We start from the raw sequence: 8,315 nt of genomic DNA on the forward strand, positions 1-8,315 counted from the left end.
TTATAAAAGAAAAAAAACATTATGTTAAGATTTGTATTTAATATACTACTAGCCGATATATATTAAATACAAATCTTCATTAGCCCACAGAAATTAAAAGGAAAGCAAGCAGCACAAGATACAAAAGACGGTCAAAGCTCTCCTCTTTTTACAGAGGATTATAGTCTCAGTTTTGGTTATCACTGTTATTCCAATAGGGTCGGAAGCGTGTAAATTATTGTACTAAAAAATCACACAAAGTTCAATTCCCAGGAAAGAGAGGTGGATCACATGGATCTCTTAAATACCAAGTCTTTCCTTAGACAGAATATCCCTTCTATAGTAATTTAATAGCACAATTAAATACTACTATTATACCCTCAAATATTGAAAGAAAAATAGGACAAGAAAGAACACAAGAGTTTTAACGAGGTTCGGTAAATTATACCTACGTCCTCGGGCACTAACACCAGATGATAACTTTACTATCTTCAAAGTATTACAAACAAATAGAATTCCTTAAGAATTCTCAAATGGGAGAAGAGAGAAAACTAAGAGAGAAAGATTGGTTGGGATAGTGTAAATGAGAAATGGTTAGGCCTATTTATAGTTGAGGTTCAGGGACTAACTTGCAAATGGCCTAAAAAATTAGGGACCAAAATTGCAATTATCCCATTCAACTTTAAACAACTTGCCTACCATTTTTTTCTTTCGGTGCCACTTGCACCTCCCATTTTTTTGACTTTCAACACCCCTTTTAATTTGTCTTTTCAACAATCTCCACCTTGAAGATTTGATTAGGATAATCACATCTTCACATACTTCCTTCAACTCCCCAAATTCGATAAAGCTATCTTTTGTAGTGCCTCCAAATGCGCTCTCGAGCGCCATACACCTAAAGGTGCTCAAATTCTCAGGATGTTAATCAAGTTCAAACAATGATTAAACTTGATTGTTGTTACCACCTTGGTCATCATATCTGCGGGATTATCTGCTGTCGGAATCTTCTGAAGTAGAATTTTTCCTTTTTCAAAGACTTCCCGCACAAAGTGATATCTTACGTCGATATGCTTGGTTCTTGAATGATAGACTTGATTTTTCGCTAAATGAATAGCACTCTAACTGTCACAATATAGACTAATGTGACTTTGAACAACTCCCAAGTCTTTCAATAATCCATTAAGCCAAATAGCCTCCTTAACAGCTTCTGTAACTGCCATATATTCTGCCTCTATAGTAGACACAGCTACTGTAGACTGTAAGGTAGACTTCCAACTCACTGGGGCTTTCGCAAGAGTAAACAGATACCCCGTAGTTGAACGACGTTTATCTAAATCACCAGCAAAGTCGGAATCAACGTATCCAACTACAAACTGACCAAGTGCTTCATCCTGTTCAAAAATTAAACCAACATCTACGGTTTTTCGAAGATACCGTAGAATCCATTTCACAGCTTGCCAATGTCCTTTTCCAGGATCATGCATATACCTGCTCACAACTCCAACAGCTTGTGAAATGTCAGGCCTCGTACACACCATCGTATACATCAAACTCCCAACTGCATTAGCATATGGGACTTTCGCCATATATTCTCTTTCATCTTCAGTCTTCGGAGATAATTGAGCACTAAGTTTCAAATGAGAAGCAAGTGGGGTACTTATATGTTTTGTGTTTTCATTTACACCAAAACATTGTAATACCTTTTTTAGATATTGCTTCTGATTTAAACAGAGCTTGCCTCTCGGTCTATCTCTACTTATCTCCATGCCGAGAATCTTCTTGGCCTCACCTAGATCTTTCATCTCGAACTCTTGATTCAACTGAGCCTTCAGCTTATCTATCTCATTTTGGCTCTTCGAAGCGATTAACATATCATCAACATACAAGAGTAGATAAATGAAAGATCCGTCATGCAGCTTCTGCAAATATACACAATTGTCATATTTGCTTCTTGTGTACTTCTGCCTTCTCATAAAGCTATCAAATCGCTTGTACCACTGCCTCGGGGATTGCTTCAATCCATATAGCGATTTGTTCAGCTTACAAACCCAATTTCCACCACCAGCATCTGTGTATCCTTCGGGCTGAGTCATATAGATCTCCTCTTCTAACTCACCATGCGAGAAAGCCGTCTTAACATCAAGTTGAGCTAGCTCCAAATTCAACTGTGCTACCAAGGCCAACAAAATTCTAATGGAGGAATGCTTCACAACAGGGGAAAATACATCATTATAGTCAATTCCCTCCTTCTGAGCGTAGCCTTTAGCTACCAATCTTGCCTTGTAGCGAATATCCTTCTTGCTAGGAGATCCATCTTTCTTTGCGAATACCCACTTGCATCCGATTGCCCTTTTACCTTTCGGTAATTGCGCCAATTCCCAAGTATTATTCTTCAGGAGAGACTGCATTTCTTCATCCATGGCGCTTTTCCATTTATCACTTTCTAAGCTTTGCATTGCTTCTTGATAAGTGATAGGAATATCATCAACAACGGGAAGGACATAGGCCACCATATCAGTAAATCGAGCAGGTTTACGAATTTCTCTCCGTGGCCTTGCAACTGCAACTGGTTCTGGTGTACTTAGTGGTTCTTGGGTCAGAACCTTTTCAACCTCTAATTCCTCCATTGTGGCTGGAGAATTAGACTTATTAACTGGGCAAATCCCCATCTGCTCAAACTCCACCTGTTTTGGAGTACACTCCACCTGCTGTGAAGTATTGCTCGTCTGAATATCTTTATCTGCTACCTTTTTCAATGTGGCAGATTCATCAAAGGTAACATCTCTGCAACAGATCATTTTCTTTGTGCTTAAGCACCAAAGACGAAATCCCTTCACTCCAGAAGTGATTCCCATAAAGAGAACTTTCTTTGCCCTCGGATCTAACTTTGACTCCTTCACATGGTAATATGCAGTGGATCCAAACACATGTAAGGAATCATAATCTGTAGCCGGTTTTCCAGACCATACCTCCATAGGAGTTTTTCTTTCTAATGCAGATGAAGGCAAACGATTAACAAGATGGCCAACGTATGTCACAGCCTCAGCCCAAAATTGCTTGCCCAACCCAGCATTGGACAACATACATCGAACTTTCTCCAGCAATGTTCGATTCATACGCTCTGCCAATCCATTCTGCTGTGGTGTATCCCTAACTGTGAAGTGTCGAACAATACCATACTCTTGGCACACATCAAAGAACAGATCACTTTTATATTCCCCTCCATTGTCCGTCCTAAGCCGCTTGATTTTCTTGCCAGTCTGGTTTTCGATCATAGTTTTCCATTTAAGAAAAACTCTAAGCACTTCATCCTTAGTTCTCATGGTATACACCCAAACTCTTCTGGAAAAGTCATCAACAAAAGTAACAAAGTAGTGTTTTCCTCCCAATGAAGGTGTCTTGGAAGGCCCCCATACATCTGAGTGAACATATTCCAAAATACCTTTTGTATTATGGATAGCAGTACCGAATTTCACTCTCTTTTGCTTTCCCAGAACACAATGCTCGTAAAATTTTAATTTGTAAGCCTTTGCACCTTTCAACAATCCTTGCTTTGCCAGAATTTGCAAGGATTTTTCGCTGGCATGTCCCAACTTCATATGCCACAACTGCATTGAGTCCAATTCTTTGTTACCGGAAGCTGTAGCGACTGCTCCAATAACTGTACTACCTTGGTAGTAATACAAGTTATTTTTCCTGATGCCCTTCAATATCACAAGTGCGCCAGATGTCACTTTCAAAATCCCATCTCTCATAGTAACAACTGAACCATTGGATTCCAAGGCTCCCAATGAGATGAGATTTTTCTTCAAACTGGGCACGTACCGAACATCAGTCAGAACTCTGGTTGATCCATCTTGATTCTTTAATTGGATTGAACCTATCCCAACAGTTTTACAGGCATTGTCATTGCCTATATAAACAACTCCTCTATTTAGTTCTACTAAATCAGAGAACCACTCTCGGTTAGGGGACATATGATAGGTACAACCCGAATCCAATGTCCACTCATCTGAATGGAACGACGATGATGATGCAACCAGTGATAGTTCAGAGTCACTAGTATCATGCTTAGCAACACAAGCATCTACAGCAGCTTTTCCCTTATTCTTCAGCTTTGGACAATTTTTCTTCCAGTGGCCTTTCTCATGACAAAAAGCACATTCATCTTTCCCGAGTCTGGACTTTGACTTTGATCTCCCCTTTTGAGTTTTCTTCCGAGTGTATGAACGACCTCGGACTACTAAAGCTTCTGTATCTCTGATTGAGTTTTTCTGTTTGTCCTTCTTTCTCTGTTCATAACTGTATAAGGCCGCACAGACTTCGCTCAGAGATATATCACTCCTGCCATGAAGTAGAGTAGTTTCTAGGAACTCAAACTCCTCAGGAAGTGACCCCAACAGCATCAAAGCCAAATCTTCATCTTTGAATGTCTCATCCATATTCAGCAAATCAGTGACTAACTGATTAAATTTGGTGATGTGATCATTCATTGTGGTACTTGGGACGTATGTGAAGCGAAACAGTCTTTTCTTCAAGTGGAGCTTATTTTGACTGTTTTTCTTCAAAAATTTTTCTTCAAGTGCCACCCACAACTTATTTGCAGAAGTCTCCTTTGAAAAAGCATACCTCTACTCTCGAGAAAGGCATGATCGAATTGTGCCACATGCCAACCGATTGATCGCCTTCCAATCTTTCTCCTGTACATCATCTGGTTTCTCTTCATCAATGGCAATGTCTAGACCCTGCTGAAAAAGGGCATCTAGAACCTCACTTTGCCACATACCAAAATGGCCCGTGCCATCAAAGATCTCCACGGCCAATCTTGCATTTGCAATTGCCGGTCTTGTCCACATGGACGATGTTGAAGCTCCTACACCGACCGTTTTCTCCATAATCTTTCAATATACCTAAGGAAATCTTTTCTGATGTGGAAGATCAGTTTAAACTGCAACCACAGAGCATACTACGATTAACCTTCGGCTCTTGATACCACTTTTTGTTCCAATAGGGTCGGAAGCGTGTAAATTATTGTACTAAAAAATCACACAAAGTTCAATTCACAGGAAAGAGAGGTGGATCACATGGATCTCTTAAATACCAAGTCTTTCCTTAGACAGAATATCCCTTCTATAGTAATTTAATAGCACAATTAAATACTACTATTATACCCTCAAATATTGAAAGAAAAATAGGACAAGAAAGAACACAAGAGTTTTAACGAGGTTCGGTAAATTATACCTACGTCCTCGGGCACTAACACCAGATGATAACTTTACTATCTTCAAAGTATTACAAACAAATAGAATTCCTTAAGAATTCTCAAATGGGAGAAGAGAGAAAACTAAGAGAGAAAGATTGGTTGGGATAGTGTAAATGAGAAATGGTTAGGCCTATTTATAGTTGAGGTTCAGGGACTAACTTCCAAATGGCCTAAAAAATTAGGGACCAAAATTGCAATTATCCCATTCAACTTTAAACAACTTGCCTACCATTTTTTTCTTTCGGTGCCACTTGCACCTCCCATTTTTTTGACTTTTCAACACCCCTTTTAATTTGTCTTTTCAACAATCACCACCAAAGGTCATGACGATTTTAGTATTGAAGAAGCTACAATCGAGAGCATCCAGAGAGCTTTTGCTGAGGATAAGCTCACATCACTCCAACTAGTCGATTTGTACTTGAACCGAATTCAGAATTTAAATCCCGTGCTTCGAAGTGTATTGGAAATCAATCCCCATGCCTGGGTTCAGGCAGAGGAGGCTGATCGCCAGAGGAGGAGTAACAGTCATCATCCTAGATCGTTCTTGCACGGCGTTCCGGTGCTGCTTAAGGACACGATAGCGACGGATGATAAAATGAATACGACGGTAGGATCATATGCGTTGCTGGGGTCTGTGGTTGGTTGGGACGCGGGAGTGGTGGAAAAGCTCAGGAATGTTGGGGCTGTTATTTTAGGGAAGGCCATCCTAACGGAGTGGTATTCTTTTCGAGCTTTGGGTAAAACTCCCAACGGCTGGTGTGCTCGAGGCGGCCAAGCACAGGTACTTCAGGGTTTGCCTTCTCTTTGAACCTTTAACCATCTCACCTCGCCAATGAATCTTGGGCTTTCCAGAACCCTTATTTTGCGAGGGCAGATCCTTGTGGATCAAGCAGCGGATCAGCCATATTCGTGGCCGCCAATATGGTGACCATTTCACTTTTGGTCAGAGACTCATGGTTCTATACTCTGCCCAGCGGACTATAACTCGGTAGTAGGTTTAAAGCCAACCGTTGGACTCACATGCCGGGCTGGTGTTGTTCCCATCTCTTCCAGACAAGACACAATTAGGTATGACTTCTCTTTCAAATGACTAGTAGTACTCTTTCACAAACATGAAGACTAATACACACACACACACTAGAATTGTGGTGTACCATTTTATTTGAATTTTCAACATCTAGAGCATATAAGAACTAAATATTTCCTTTGATGATGATATAAAAGACCGATGGCCAGGACAGTGGTAGATGCAGTTCACTTGCTGAATGCAATTGTGGGCTTTGATCCAAGAGACAGTGAAGCAACATCGGAAACTGCTCAATTTATTCCTGATGGCGGTTATAAACAGTTCCTCAATGAAGATGGGATCATAGGAAAAAGATTGGGGGTTGTTAGACATCCATTTTTGGACACCTTAAATAGATCCACAGTTTCAACGTTTGAGAATCACTTGGAATTACTCAGGTATACCAGTAATAATCTATTAACTTTATACCAGTAATAATCCATTAACTTTGTTCAGAGCAGAAGTCTACACCTAGTCCAATACTGTCTCTGATTGGAATTTTGTCTCTCAATTTTATCGATCGAATGGGAGCATCTTGAACTGTCTGAATAGACAGAAGCCATGATTGCTGAAAAGCGAGCGCATGGCATCATGGCTGCTAAACCCAAAGCCTCTAGTATGAAGAAGATCTTGGGGGAGTCAAGATACCGTGTTAGTTAGACCATGTGGTAGGATGCTCTCCCATCAATGACCTATATGCCATGAGTCATGGGGTTGAGTCAGACTATCGCAAAATTTTCAGTTTGCCATAGTTTTATTTGTTTAGATACTTCGGGCTGCTATCACGCTGTGAGCTCATCAGGGGTCTCAACAGGGTAGAGAGATAAAACCCTAACTAGAGATATTACTCGACTTGTGTGATGTATTCATAGATCTATAAACCTGCAGGACTCTTGGTAGGTAGCCGAGGCACATCGACAAGCTTCTTTATTGTTGTTTTTGCCATCTTTTTGTTGATCAATGCATGTTCAGTTGTAGTTAAGGCAATACTAATGTTTTGTTTATCTCAAATTTGATAATTACAGAGCAAGAGGGGCGAGTATGATTGATGATCTAAATATACCAAATATTGATATAATTTCAGATTCTATCAGAAGTGGTGAGCTGATGCTATTACAGTCTGAGTTCAAGAGCTCCGTAAATGAATACCTGAAAGAGCTTGCAATCTCTTTCGTGAGATCACTTGCTGACATTATTGATTTCAACCAGAATAATCCCGAGTTGGTACATATGCATACATACAAATTTGTGACTGAATTGGCTTATGCAAAGCTTCTTTAATAAAATATTTGAACTGTGTATGATGCAGGAAAAGCTTGAAGAGTATGGGCAGCAGACTTTGATTGAATCAGAGAGGACAAATGGGATCGGGGAGAAAGAAAGAAAGGCAGCTGAATATCTAGAAAAGCTATCATGGGATGGCTTTGAGAAAAAGATGAAAGACTATAAACTGGACGCATTGATGACGCCTGATATATCACTTGCCATGACTGTGCTAGCAATAGGAGGGTACCCAGGTATTTCAGTCCGAGCCAAATACCAAAGCGATGGGATGCTCTTTGGGATTTGCTTTGGAGGGTTGAAGGGTTTGGAACCCAAGCTAATTGAGATGGCTTATGCTTTTGAACAGGCAATGAGGCTAAGAAAACTGACTTTTAGCGGCGTTTTTTTGCCTATAGCAGCGCTGTTAAGTACCACTAAAACTATAAGCGCCGCAAAAAACGCCGCTAAAGACAGCGCCACATTTTGTGACGTTTATAAAAAACGCCGTTAAAGAACATGACCTTTAGCGGCGCTTTTCTTACAAACGTTGCTAAAAATCATGACTTTTAGCGTCGCTCTTTTTACAAATGCCGTTAAAAATCATGATTTTTAGCGTCGCTTTTCTTACAAATGCCACTAAAGAATAAGACTTTTAAAAAATATTTTTTAATTAAATAATTTTTATTATTTATTTCTATGATAAATATTATATTATGTTTAATTTTTTATTAAAATTTTAACTTT

The 8,315-nt window shown here is 39.8% G+C and overlaps 1 pseudogene; it reads left to right on the forward strand.

Annotated features, from left to right (window-relative positions):
• Window positions 1–3,979: 3,979 nt before the first annotated feature.
• On the forward strand, window positions 3,980–8,082 carry LOC107917492 (probable amidase At4g34880; annotated as a pseudogene).
• Window positions 8,083–8,315: the final 233 nt, after the last annotated feature.

This window comes from Gossypium hirsutum, chromosome A01 (assembly GCF_007990345.1).
Source record: "Gossypium hirsutum isolate 1008001.06 chromosome A01, Gossypium_hirsutum_v2.1, whole genome shotgun sequence".
NCBI classification, from domain to species: Eukaryota; Viridiplantae; Streptophyta; class Magnoliopsida; order Malvales; family Malvaceae; genus Gossypium; species Gossypium hirsutum.